This window comes from Phaenicophaeus curvirostris, chromosome 9, assembly GCF_032191515.1.
Source record: "Phaenicophaeus curvirostris isolate KB17595 chromosome 9, BPBGC_Pcur_1.0, whole genome shotgun sequence".
Lineage (NCBI taxonomy): Eukaryota > Metazoa > Chordata > Aves > Cuculiformes > Cuculidae > Phaenicophaeus > Phaenicophaeus curvirostris.
The window spans coordinates 18,238,954-18,253,330 of record NC_091400.1 but is presented as its reverse complement, the minus strand read 5'-3'; the positions used below and the strand labels follow the sequence as shown (position 1 = coordinate 18,253,330).

The window sequence follows — 14,377 nt, the reverse complement described above, 5'->3', positions numbered from 1 at the left end:
GGAAAATAGCCACAATTTCTAGAATGCTTCGGTATTTCGCACCTATTAGACATATACCTTGCATCAATATTCCTAACACTGTTTTCAGCTGAGTTCAATCAACCATGACATCCTGCCAGGTTTCTGGTTAAATTCAAGATGTGCTACCAAGCTCTCCTAGTTGCCTGCAGGTATTGAAGATGAACTCCAGAGACGTATCTATTTTAAAAGATAGAGAAGTTGAACAGTAATTTCAATATAACTTTGATTTAAATCAGCTCAAACTAGATAACCATCTGAGTGTGTAATAAAGACCTGCTTTCCCCCTGGTCCCTGGGGAAAGCAATTGCAAGCACTAGAAACTGCTGATCATTGAGGTATCTCTTGCTGTTTGAGAACTGTCTGGCAATGACATTTAAGAACAACACAGCTCTTAAAGTTTTATCTTTAACTGCAAAAAGACTGTCCTTGCAAGGGCTCCTGTCTATTTACCTACCTCAGAAACAATAGGCACAATATAATCTGTTATTTAGTTTTTAATACTTCACATGAATGTGGTCAGATTCCATGATAAAAGACCCACAATACTGTGGTAAGCAGTGAAAAAGAACACATTCTGGAAATGAGTTCTTTGGACAATCAACAAGCTTGTTGGCCAGACAACAGAACCAGTAAAAGCGACCCTAACTTAGTAGAGAAGGTTTCAAGCATACAGAGCTGTGAAGCTTCATTCCTAACAAGGGCCACTCAACAAGTTTAATGCCAGCTCTGCTATGCCAAAGCAAGGTGCCACCAGATCTTTGCAGTCAGTGCACAAGCCAGCAAAACAGAAGTCACAGTAAACCCTGCACAAGTTCTGTCTCACTATGGGAATTAATAGTGAACTAAATGTGTGGTTTACATGATTCACTCAGTTCCTGCAGCAGCTAGCACTAGATGCTCTAAAGAGAGAACCAGAGCAGGCAGTAACTGCACAGCTTGTTCCCCAGGAAGACTTCCCATTTAACATGTTTTGCCCTAGAAGAGCTGTTTCTCCCAGACTTGAAGCTTTCCTCTCTTCCTAGCCTTCTACGGCTTTGCTTTTCACAATTTGTCTGCCACATGCAGACATACTTCAAGCACAATGACGTGCAGAGCTCCCGCAAGCTCCTTCCTTAAAAGCCAATTCACTTTTTAAAGGAAACCCAGCTCCAGCCTCACGGAACACTAGGTAGACACTTCTACAGGATCAAAAGTTCCTTATAATTTTAGGAGACAGAGAAAAGGCAGGTCCAGAGCAAAACAAAACAAACAAAATAAAGAAAAAGAAGTGGACACTTTACTCCCATTTTCACTTTTCCTGGCAAATGGCCACGCTCACTCCATTCATCAGTTTCTGAAGCTGGTTGTCAGTCAGCCACATTAAGGCTGACTGCTTCAGAGGTGCATGGCAGGAAAGACCCATAGCAGGAGATTCCATTCTCTTAGGCAACAGAATCATTTCAGGACTTGTAAGAAGAACCTAACTCACCTTCCTTGAGCAGCATTACTCCTGGGAGCTGCCACACTCCTGCAATCATCTGCACCCCCTATAAATAACAGTGTTTGGAAGAGCGATAAGAAAGTCAGGCTGGCAGAGAAGAGACTTTGGTGCATTGCATGAGGTACGTGGTCAGCCTCAGCAGCTGGGCAAACTGACTCATTTTACCCTTGAATATGGGACAATTGCTTGTCCAAAAAGTTCAACCTAAAATAAATGTCTATTTATAAAAAATTCTCATTCTGAAAATATAGGAAGCTCACCTGGCATGTTGAATTAATGTGTTGTCATAACACTTAAGATTGGGCAAAATTAGCCAAGGAACAGGTGGATTTTCTACCTCTAGAATCATAACTGCCTTGTTTGGACACCTCCACCACTCCTGGCCACACATCCATACACTGAGGCATGAAGAGGGCTGCAGCCTTCCTTCTGCTGTGACACCTCAAACCAGAAAATTGCTTCTTTTCAACTAGTTTATCTCTATGAGCACAACTGCTGACTAAGCCTGGCTGAAAGCCAAGTTCAAAAAAACACCACAACAAACCCAACACCATATCAAGGAATATTCAGTGAATTGGAAATTTTTTAAGTTCACATCATACTGTAACAAAAGCTATGTGAAGTCTTCAGCAAAGTGGCTGCTGTTCAGACTTCCGAAGTCCTATCAGTTTCAGCAGCTGTAGCAGTATCAAATCCCGGGCAATGTCTCTCTCCAAGCAGCCACAAGGTTGCTCTCAGGAGTCTGGCACCAAACGGTTTGGACTATAGCTAAGAAGCTTGCAGGACCTCTCAGCTGGTGTTATCCTGGGCACCTGAGGCATATCCTGGGCTGCATCAAAAGCAGCGTGGCCAGCAGGGCGAGGGAGGTGATTCTGCCCCTCTGTTCCTCTTTTGTGAGACCTCATCTGGAGTATTGTGTCCAGTTCTGGAATCCTCAACATAAGAAGGATATGGAACTGTTGGAACGGGTCCAGAGGAGGCTACAAAGATGACCAGAGGACTGGAGCACCTCCCATACAAGGACAGGCTGAGAAAGTTGGGGTTGTTCAGCCTGGAGAAGAGAAGGCTCCAAGGAGACCTTACAGCGACCTCCCAGTACCTGAAAGGGGCTACAAGAAAGCTGGGGAGGGACTGTTCACAAAGACATGTAGTGACAGGATGAGGGGCAACACCTACAAACTGAAGAAGGGTGGATTAAGACTAGACGTAAGGAGGAATTTCTTCACCATGAGGGTGGTGAGGCACTGGCACAGGTTGCCCAGGGAAGCTGTGGCTGCCTCATCCCCGGAGGTGTTCAAGGCCAGGCTGGATGGGCCTTGGGCAGCCTGAGCTAGTGGGAGGTGTCCCTGCCCATCGCAGGGGGGTTGGAACTAGGTGATCTCCAAGGTCCCTCCCAACCCAAACTCTGTTATGGCTCTAGAACCTGGCCCAGAGACAGACTTAGCAGAACTCTGCATCAGTGGGAATTCATCAACATTGATCAGTTTCAAAGAAAACATCTTAGCTTTTATAAATAAGTGTTCTTCAAAGAAAGCTTATTTCCTCTGAAAAAATTTCACAGGGGCTGTTACTGGATCAACCTCAGCCCCACCACAACCAATTTCAGCAGCAAAAGTTCAGAGCGTGCTGCCGCTTCAGCTCAAGTGCTATTGTCAGACCCATCTTCCTTCCAAGATCTCTTTCCACCTCCACTCAAGCTCTAAATTGCAAATAGCCCGCGGTATGTTTGTGCTGCCGGGTTGTTTCACAAACTCGCCTGCTCGGAAGCGCACGAGCCCTGCGGCGATACCAGAGCCCCAGCTGGGGCTCCCTCGCCCCGCTGCCCGCACAAACCCCTCTCGAGTTATAATTCTCGCCTCGCCTGCGCTTCCAACATACTAGAGAGAGGAAAAGTTAAGGAGTTAGGGTTCGCTCGAGCGCTACTTTTAGCTGCCAAGGAGCTCCGGGAAGCACGCAGACATTCTGCCCGTTCCCCCCTCTGCCGCGAAACTTCAGGACCGGTGACCGAGCCCCCCCCACCCCCGACCTTCCCCCGCCGCTCCCGGCCCGGGCGGACAAAGGCTGCGGAGCCGGGAAAGCCGCTTACCCCGCGCCCCTCCTCGCTCCACCTGCGGGGCGAGCGGCGCCTACCTGGGTGCCCCGCGCCGCGCCGGCCCCGCGGCCGCCGCCCATCCCGGGCCGGGGAGGCTCCTGCGGGGCCGGGGCGCCCCCGGCTCCCTCTCCCGGCTCCTGTTTACCGGGGATACCGCCCGCCGGCGCGCGGAGGAGCACGGGGAAGCGGGGCCGCGCTCCCCCCGCGGGGCAGGGCTCGGCGCGGTCCCGCCTCTCGCCACCTCCCCGCGGCGGCTGCGCGGAGCGTGGAACCGCCGGGCTGGGAAAGACCTAGGATCGTCGGCTCCGACCGTCCCCGAGCGCCTCGCCTACCGTTTAAACATCTTCAGGGATGGGGGCTCCACCCCCTCCCTGGGCAGCCTCTGCCAGTGCCCCGTGACCCTTTCGGTGAAAGATTTCTTCCCGATGTCCACTCTGACCCTCACCTGGCGCAGCTTGAGGCCATTGCCCCTTGCCCTGTCCCCTGCCACTTGGGAGGCCAGCTCTCTCCTCTCCACAACCTCCTTTCAGGAGGGCGATACCGGAGGTGATGCGTCTGCTCCTCAGGGAATGAGAAGAAAACAGCTAAACTCACTTAAAACGCTTGTGCTACATGCCTGAACGCACCTTAAAGCCACCTCCGTGCGGCATTTTCTAGTAGTTATTCACCTGCTCGTATCAACTTATCAGCAAAGACTGTAAATGAAAAGGGTAGCACAACAACGCAAATGAAGTTTGCCCCATAGTTCTATTCTCTGTTCTCATTTTACACCTAGGTTTTGAAAGTAGAATCATAGAATTGTTTGGGTTGGAAGGGACCTTAAAGATCATCCCATTCCAACCCCCTGTGATGGGCAGGGACACCTCCCACTAGCTCAGGCTGCCCAAGGCCCATCCAGCCTGGCCTTGAACACCTCCAGGGATGGGGCAGCCACAGCTTCCCTGGGCAACCTGTGCTAGTGCCTCACCACCCTCATGGTGAAGAAATTCCTCCTTATGTCTAGTCTTAATCTGCCCTCTCCAGTTTATACTCATTCCCCCTTGTTCTGTCACTACAAGCCTTTGTGAACAGTCCCTCCCCAGCTTTCTTGTAGCCCCTTTCAGATACTGGAAGGCGATACAGTTTGGTCAGTTCTTCCCAAAGAGGAAACTTAGTAACAAAAAAAGCTCTCCTGAGGTATGCTGGAATAGGTGAGCTATAATAACAAGTTGAATAACACAGGGGAAAAAGGCAAAGAGAGTTTTATGAGAAAATGTCAAGGCAGAGATTACCTGCATCCAGGCAAGGTCTCTGTCCCACTTGGGAATAAGTGAAAATGAACAGGCGGCCTTGCTAAACTCTTTCTGTCACTGCAGCGCAGTCAGGAAAGCAGATGCTATTAAGGGAGAAACAGACAGAAAACAAGGAAGGCTCCTGACTTGACATGCGAGTTCATTCACTAAACTCAAAGTTTTTCATCTCCTGAGCCTGCACTTTTTCACATCAATAATTTACAGGACTCTAGGGAGATTATATTGGCTCTAACAGAACAGTGAGAAAACCATGAAACAAAGAAGGTAACCTCTTTAGTTGCCAAGTACAACCATCTCATACAGAAAAATGACTTCACAATCGGTTTTCAGAGTACACAGAAGCTGGGCTGAAATTCTGTCATTGCATTTCAGAGTTAGGACACTGCACACCTGTGGAATGAAGGTGGGTGAAGCATCACGTACTTGGTACACAGCACACCTTCCTGGAAAGTGTCTGCAACTCCCATTTAGTCCCATGCAGACTAAAGTTAAAGACTATATACTTAGATTGTATCTCTTTATAAGATAAGGAATGGTAACACACATATGTGATGTGATGTGATGATAATCATGTCCGCTTGACAGGCAGTGTATTGTAGTGCTGGCTTGTAAAGAGAATCAGTTTCCATTGTAGGCTGCGCTGCCAGCTTACCTTGACGCCATGGGAATATCTCGGAGGAGGCTGTTGTCTTAATGCTCTCAGTCCATTTTGTTATGTTTTTGTTTATTTTAAATTATTTTTCAGGCTAGGATTGTATCTCACTGTGGGAAGAGCATAGCTCATCACCCAGTACTGTGTGCCAGACTAGGAAAAGGGCCTGTAGACACAACTGGAATAGAAGTAAAAATTATACAGAAATACAGTTGCATAGAGGGCAGATTTTCCAGGCGAGCTAGAATAACTAATGATCAGGCCTGAAATGAAAGAAGCTGCAATAAGCCACCAGTACAATAACCTTAATTCTCAAGGGGAGCAAAGTGCCTAAATCCCTTTGCAGATCTAAGTCTTCCCTGTGTTTTGCAATTATTACTCCCGTCTCTCCATTTCCCCAGAAAGCTCACCTAATATTTTAACACATTTTAACACTGTTCTTGAGTTAGAGGTCTCAGCAACAACCTCCTGAATACAGGACTGCGGGGCTAGGATTAAAGCTTTGATGCTGAAAAGCAAGCAATTCTGTGGAACATCATCTCTGCGTGCCTCTCAGCCCTCAGGAGAAAATGCAAACCCAACCCTTTGCCAATGTTTCTCCCCCAAATTTGCAGCTAATTTAAAAAATAGCAAAGAATTAATAAACTAAGGTAAAGTTCATTAGTCAAACAGAAATCTTAAATTCTTCTAGCTAGCACTGCTGTTCACAAGGTCAGGAGGAGACAGAAGGTTTAAAAAAACATATGGGAATAGAACATCTCCACTTTGCTAATTGGATACCTCTGGCTCAAAATTAAGGGAAACCATAGCTGGAGAATACGTGCCTAGAAATTCATGTCACGCTTAGCTGAAAATCCTAGTGGATCTGCAGAAAGAGCTGCCTCAATGTCTTGCACACAGGATCTGGACTGTGAGCATATGCATGTGGCTTTTGTGAATTCCTGCCATCAACAGTAAATTCAATGTGTTTAAAGTCAAAATAGAAGTATCTCTGTGCCCTGGAGACTAATTCTCACTAGAAGCAGCACAGATCTAGCACATGGTTATTAAGACTATGCTTTTCACAAGTACTTCTACTCCTTTTAGTAGGAAAACCTGAAAAGTGTTGTGGGGCAGAAACTCTGAACAGTAGAAATAGTTGTATAACTCTGCCCTCTTTTCTTTGTCTTTTTTTTTGTGACAATACATGCAGTAGTTATGTGGAAAAGGATAATTCATTTTTTCCCAGGATAAGTTTAAATGATCTTTTTATTCTACAGTATTGGTCTAAGCACCTGCATGTTTTCATAGCAACTCCACAGTACTTTAGGGGATTACTTTGGAATTCCACTATGCTTCGGCTCTCCAAAGCTATTTCAACTTTCTGGGGAAAATCTGTAACTACTGCTACCATATATTTAATGAGCTATATCAGTCTCCTATGTTAGCATCTTAAGAAAATGCAACAACTCCTTGCAGCTTTTTGTACAAAACCATGCAATGCTACACCACTGTAATCAGAACAGTCTTTATGGACTGAGGGCTGGAAGCATCCCCAGAAGTCTCATGGGGGACCACACTAATGTGAGGAGCTGATGGGAGCCTGTAAATGCCAGAAATCCACAGACTCCTTGCAAAGAATAGGCAGGAGTAAGCACCTTCATGCACACAAGTACATCCGTGCTCATTCATTTCACATTCATGTATGTGGATCTGTGGCTACTGATTTAAAATGCAGAGAAACACATCTGGGTAATGACTACTAAAAAGAATGAAAGCCTGAGGAAGCTTTAAATCCAGACATATGCATACGCACCCACATGCACAAACATGGCATGCATGCAGACAGGACAGGATGTGCTTTTCGCTTTGCTAGTTTTTCTCCAAGACAGCTCAGTTCCTTTACTTCCTTCCACCTGCATATCCTGAGCTGTGTGTTCCCTCATCTGGTCACTGTCTCCTATGCTGCACACTACTGGCAGAGATGAGGGGAACTTCTCCAGGTGGTCTCTGATGAGCTCTAATTTTACTATAGGTAAGCCCAGGTTTCGCTCCATCCTGCACTGTTGCTCTGCAGTTTTATGACTGTGCTACGCAAATAATATAAGATTCTGGTGAGAGAGGGAAAAAGAGGAGCATTATGGAAGGTGAAAAGAACTGATTTGAATCCAAGTAGAAAAATGGAAGGAAATGCAAATAAAGTTTATGACCTTCTTACTATTTTTCATTAATACAAGAGATAATTTCAGGTTCTGAATGCAAAAGGAAAGAAAACAATTTACCTCTGCAAGATATGGAATTCCTTAAAACCTGTTATCAACGTACTCCATGCAGCATTTTTTTAAAGCCTGTTCTACAGGATAGGTAGGAGCACTTTTTCTTCCTTTCTTTGTTAGAACATGAAGAAAACTAGATACGATCTTTCTTGCCAAATTTAGGAGAAAATTATTTGTTTCAAGAATACAGAAAATTAGGTGTTTTCCTGATTCCCTCAAGTACAGGAAAAGAGCAACTCCTACTCCCTTTCTTTGCCAACCTAGAACATCCCTGTTGTAATTAGGAATCTTCAGACACATGACCACTGAAAGACGCCCATTGTCTGAAAACTGTATTCTGCTACAGTAAATGGCAATAGCTTGGAACTGAATGAAAGAAAAAACTGTATGATGCATGAGAATTGCATGACAGGCACCTGAAAGATGTTGCAACACTGAACAAGCACCACAGAGCATTAAATCACTGACCTTGTGTTTGTGAGATAAGGGAGAAGAACATAAGTCCAGACGTAAGACTACTCATCAAATATTTACAAACATATCCAAAGAGGTACAGACACTGAAATAAACTATTATTCTTTCTCAGATAATTTATCTTTGTGAGTCCCATTTTTTTTGCACTGCTCAAAGTCTGTTTAAAGCAGCTTTTACCAGAAAGTTTTACCATCAGATCACCAAGTAGGGGACTTGCAGACATAGCAACATGTATTTCCAAAGTACCTGAAATTTATCAGACTTTCTGCAGTTGCATATGCAGGATATAAATTAACATTGAAGTAAATACATTTTACTAAATGTTTACTAAAATTCACCCTTGAAAAAACACTTTGATGAGATCATTCAAAACCCATATCTGAGACAGAGCAGCATCTGCCATGAAAATCTCATTTAGAAAGCAGCAAGAGGGAAAAAAAAAAGCACTCCTGAATGCAAACCAGATTGTAACCTCTCTCCCAGTACAGTGCTGTGAGACGCTGGACACTGGGGGTTTAGCAGGCAGTGACTGCAGCCAGCCCTACATGCAGCAGATTTAATCTGGCACTGGGTGTGATGGGCATATGATTGCACAGCCCAGGAGACTTCTGCAACCCTTCATACTCATGCGAGGGTGCCTCTGAAGACCAAGATTGGGTAGAGTTTTGAATATGTCGCAGAGCAGACAGGCCTTTGCAGTGATACAGCCAAACCCAGGCCTCATAAAGGCTATATTCTGTAGAAGCGTTAACAGGGATCTCATCGTTAACAGGAGCCTCAAAACTCAGGAAAGTGTTGGCAAATATAATAAATAGACCTTTAAAGGTAACTTCTCTAGATAAAATTAGTTGTCTAGGTATGTGTGAACTGGTTCTAGGGAAATCCAATAAACAACATTAAGGTGTCACACTTGAGGCTTATTGCACTACAGGTCACTTAGGCCCCAGATAAAATAGAGAAGTCTGTACCACAGTCCCTTCTTTGTACCCAAGTAAATTTAACGTCTAATTAAAGGCAGACTATGTACCATTAGAAAAAAAGTGAAGCTCAGTAACAAGTGATGCAGTTTGAGAGGTTAGGTGGTACTGCAGCTGGGACTACAGCTCACCATTTTCTTCCTCTGCTTTGCAAAAAAAAAAAAAAAAAAAAACCAACAACAAAAAAAACCCAAAAAACCCACCAAAAAACTTTCTTCCTCTATTGTTGAGAACTTGGAAAAAGAACTTGGCTCATGTGCTGCACTTGCAGGCTAGTTACTTGAACCACCAAGGAGTATAGAGAAAGTTACATTAACTTACTCCTCCCAAACATTTAGAGAAGGAAAGGCTTTTTCTGAACCTACCTCTTAGCAGTCGGTATTCCAGCACTGGTTCTCCCCACTGCAAGAAACAGATTGCGTGCATCCAACGCGCAGACATGGTGAAGGTGTAAAAATAGGCAGCATGTTTCTGTGCAGCAAAATCCAGGCATCATCTTCCTCATAAGCACAGCTACTGTGCTGAACTCAGATGTTCCCCTCACAGAGCTTTCCTACATTTCCTCCTTATACACTAACTACCAGCTATTATTTTAATCACAATTTTAGAGACTTCCATTGTAACAGTACCTTGAGTTGCTTAAAACTAAATACACAAGACAGGAAAATATGATCCAGACAACTGAAAAAGATAGAAGGATCTCTGAAAGTATACTGCAAAATTAGAGGAGATTCAGAAGACAGCAAGCATCGTTAAGGCACTGGAATAAAAAAAGACAGTGAATTGCTACCATAAAAATATGAATAAGAGATGTGATATAAACACAGATTTCACTGAGTGTTCACGAGACATGGTTCTCCATTTCTCATAACACTAGACTAAATTAATTTCAATTAAAAAATGTTAGAAAATGCTTTTCCCACTACGCATAAGTAGAAGTCAGACTGAATCTATAAATATTCAGAAATAGTTCTAGGCTTTTGTGGGCCTCCAAATTGCACTGAGATAGCAAGTTCTTCACAAAGCAGACCAGTCACTAGCATAACAGGAAAGATCCTGCATTGGAAACACATTCCTGCACTCAGTTACAGAATAATTTTTGCACCTCCTTTTGAAACGTCTGTAACCTCCTGCTCTCAAATACATGCCCCTCTGGATGGATGTTGAGCTAATCCAACCTACTCTGATGAGCCCTATGCTACCCCTAAGAAGAAATCCTGTAACTTAACTCCCAGCCTCAAGATCACGTTTAAAAACAAAGGTATTTCATTATATATCTCTGTGTTGTAGCTTTGCACTGGCAAATGAAGGATTTTAGCAAACCACTACCAGATACCAAATATGGCCCATTATGGACAACAGTTCCAGCATGTGACATGAAGCCCATATTAGATTCATGCAAAATAAATCCAAGACTCTTGTTTAAGTAACATCAGTTCAAGTAAAATAAAGAGACTGTCTGCACATAAAGTTTATGAATAGAAGGGAGAGAAAAACCAGAACTGTTGTTTGGTTTGCTTTGGGTTTTTGTGGTTTTTTTTTTTAAATCACAGTCATCAGCTAAAAAAAAACTCAATCAAACACACACAGGAGGAAGAAGCTCCTGATTTCTCCTTTTAGAAAACCTTAGTGTTTTTATTTCCAATTCATTAAGCTTCTTAATTATATACTACATAAATCATGCTACTTTTGTGATCAGGTATTGTTTTGAGCTTCTGGAGCTGTGCAGGATACCCAATTTCAGCAATAATTCACCATGCAGATGTGATTAGAATACATAATCCTTAGGTAGCTACATACACACACACACTATATGTTTTATATAATAATCAGCCCTACTGCAGACTGGATTGAAAATAGCCTTGAAATGTGGTTCAGCAATAAACTTCTGTTGCTACAGACCTGTAAAGTTTCTTGAATTGCAAGGCCAGAAAGGGTAAGTAGCAAGGAGTTGTCAGTTTGAGTGGTTATTGGTGTGTGCTCCTCACACACCACTGAATTTATATTTTCATATCCTCACCCTGTATTGGTAAGAAAACAGTATTTCTCATTCCACAGCATGAAATTATGGGGACAGGTAATATTTCTATGACATATAGAACATCCAGCATAACCTAGCTAGCAGACACCTCTGAAATTCATACTCACAGGGTTAGTAGGGAGAAACCAAAGCAGGTTCTCTGTCCCACAATACATTAAGATTACATAATAGTTTACAACGTAATCCCCAGCATATAATCATGTTTTTGAGCCACTCTTCCATTCTTTTCATCCCGTTGCTGACCTCCACAGATCTATTCAGAGTGGCCTGAATAAGGATCGTAACAAAATTTCCAGAGTTTTCCTTATCTATGGTATTCATAAATCTCATCATTGGGCAAACCAAAGCTTTTGTCATTCTCAAACGTCTCTGCTGCCCCCTGGTGTCCCTTCTCTGCAGCATCACACAGAAAGCTGACGCCTCAACAAGTCCTCTGGCACAAAACAGTGACAGATTCATGCGTTGGTAAGGAAGATGCATGCTGGGTTCAGTAGCTTTCTTAGATGGTGCATCCTTTTGAGACATTTGATGGCTTTGAAACAACTGCCTTTGAGTCCTGCTAGTAAGATATAGCTAGCAGTCCCAAGGGAAACTGGTTACAATCAGGTTTTTTATTCATGGAGCTAGTTAGCTGCAGGAAAGAACTCAGCTGAAGGAGTCAATCCGCATGTGGCTGAATGATGTTTTCATCTTTTGAGAAAGAAACACAGAGAAAATTTGGCACACTGTTCTTGAAAGACTAGAAAGGCTTTGAAGTACAACTTGTTCTTTAACCACACAACAGTCTTAGTGAGAATCTTATCAGATAAAAGGATTCATCATGAAAAATCCTATAGGGTCTCGGGAGGTCTGAATAGCCCAAGCAGAGGATCCCTTTAACCTATGGCTGCAAATTCTAATAAAAAGGGAGTGCTAGTTTTCTCTCAAAATGAAAAATAAGGCAAGCATCTACCCTACAGGAAAAAAAAAACAATGGGGGAGGACAAAGATCAGCTTGCTGGAATACTGTGCTCAACAAGGCCACCTGATCAATAAAGGAATTAATGTTTCACTGATTAGGGAACAAAGAGAGGCTAGGAATATAACACAGGTGAAAACCAGCAATAGCTTAAAAGTCATTAGAAAGTTCTGGCCCTGTTTTGTATATTTGACCGATTTGTCCCAAATCTGCTCTCAGATTGGGGCCTCCATTGGAATCTCATGGCTTTCATGCAACACATTATGGTCAAAACACAACCCTCCTTTATCTTTTCAAGTAATTGCTCTTTTCTGACAAAAGTGGTCAAACAGCGTGTTTGATTAGTTAAACTCTTGCTTGCAAAATCTATAATTTGTATATTTTTTCAGTGCATGTAGGGGAAAAAGAATAAAAATTAATAGTGTGAGAAGGAATGTACCTTTACCTGTGCATAGATATGCTTATAACATTCAATAGTGCTCATAAACAACCTTAGAAACATCAAACAAAAAGTGGGAATTGAAACCAGCTAGAGGGAACAGGAGACTGTTATAGCAGGCTTATGTTGAGAAAGTACATAATAACAGTTCTACCTATTAAAAACCAAGATTTATGATCCACAATATTCCAATGGCTCTAAAAACACACTCACTTCACAAGAAACAGCCTCAGTTCATCTTTGTATTACGCACATCTTCCGATTTTTTTTTCTGACAATTTTTAAATATCAACAGTATCACCTTTTTTTCACTGTTTTTCACCCAACACTCCAACCACTACAAAGACTGCAGAACTAATGCAAACTGAAATCAGGGTAAGAACTACAGCAATCAGAAGCAGCGCAGCCTCACATGACTGTCCCATAGTTTCACACGGCCTTCTTAGTTTCATGCATGTCCTCACGCTAGAACTGTGGCTCAGTGCTAACAAACATCAGAGAAGGCATCAAATGCATTTAAAGATTAACCTGATTTACATTCAAATTGGAAAAACATGACTCAATGCAAAAGCTCCAGGTAGAAGCAACTCCTTTACAGACACAAACAACTCCAAACCCACAATTGCAGGGGACTGCAAACTGAATACAGATGGGAATTACAAGCAGACACATTTTTATCACTGCAACCTTACAGAGATTTCAGGAAAACAAAATGTTAAATTCAAGATACAAAATAATTTCTGAAACTTCTGTGGTACTTATCAATTTGACACAAGAATGTTGGAGGTCATTCAACAAAAGACCAGCCTGGTTATGCTTCTCAGGTCGTCAAGCATACAAGTAGCATCCAAAATTTGAGGAAGGTAAAGGAGCACATGCCAAAGTAATTGTTAAACTTCCATTATGTAAATGCTTTATGTTACTATCTAATTACATGAACAAATACACAAAAGCTAAACATTTGTCAGTAGCAGATACATAGCACCACAGTGCACTTACTAAACATCAGAAAAGGAAACCATTTAAGAAAGTTTACACAATAAATGGTAACTAATCACTAGCACAGTCTAACACAGGATTTGGTAAAACATGATTGCATATTACATCAGCAACTAAACCACTTCACTATACACTGAAGTGCTCTTAGGGCTGTACTACTGGTTGAAAATAAAAGTGCCTGTAACAGAACAGGAGATGAGAACAAAATCAGAAGAATTCTGCACAAGAAATGTTTGTATTAGGTATAATAAAAATGAGGCATAATAAAAATTATGAGAAGCTACATACGTGAAAATTAGACTATTACTACATTGCACTTTCTGAAAAGCATAGTTGCACAGCTTGTTATGCATATGCTGATATTGAGAGTCACAAGTGACACTTGAATCAGACTGCTTTCCACACATATCAGTTATGTGGTCTTACTAAAATTTGAGCATGGCCATTCTAATGCACTGCAAAATAAATTGCTGAAAATTATACTAACGCAAAATCACATAAAACGATGACAGGCAATATTATTTTATTTCCATTTGTTACCAAATCTCTACTGTACTTACAAAACCAAATACCACTGTCATAAAAAAACCTACTGAGCCACAAATAAGTAACTGCTGGGAAAATACTACTACATTTGCCTTCTTTGTGATTCTTTTCCTTCAGAATTAAATATTGTCCCATGCTGGAGATGAAATAA

At 42.5% G+C, this 14,377-nt stretch overlaps 1 protein-coding gene across 4 annotated transcripts in view; it reads right to left on the bottom strand.

Moving 5' to 3' along the window:
• Positions 1-3,757, bottom strand: part of MARCHF8 (membrane associated ring-CH-type finger 8) — an 85,120-nt gene extending 81,363 nt beyond the window's left edge. For 2 of the 4 annotated variants that reach the window (XM_069864280.1, XM_069864281.1), the window contains exon 1: positions 3,632-3,757. The gene's annotated coding sequence lies outside the window, so the exon portion shown is untranslated. The remainder of the gene's footprint in view (positions 1-3,631) is intronic. The other 2 variants (XM_069864286.1, XM_069864285.1) reach the window with 2 other exon arrangements.
• Between the last annotated feature and the right edge of the window lie 10,620 nt (positions 3,758-14,377).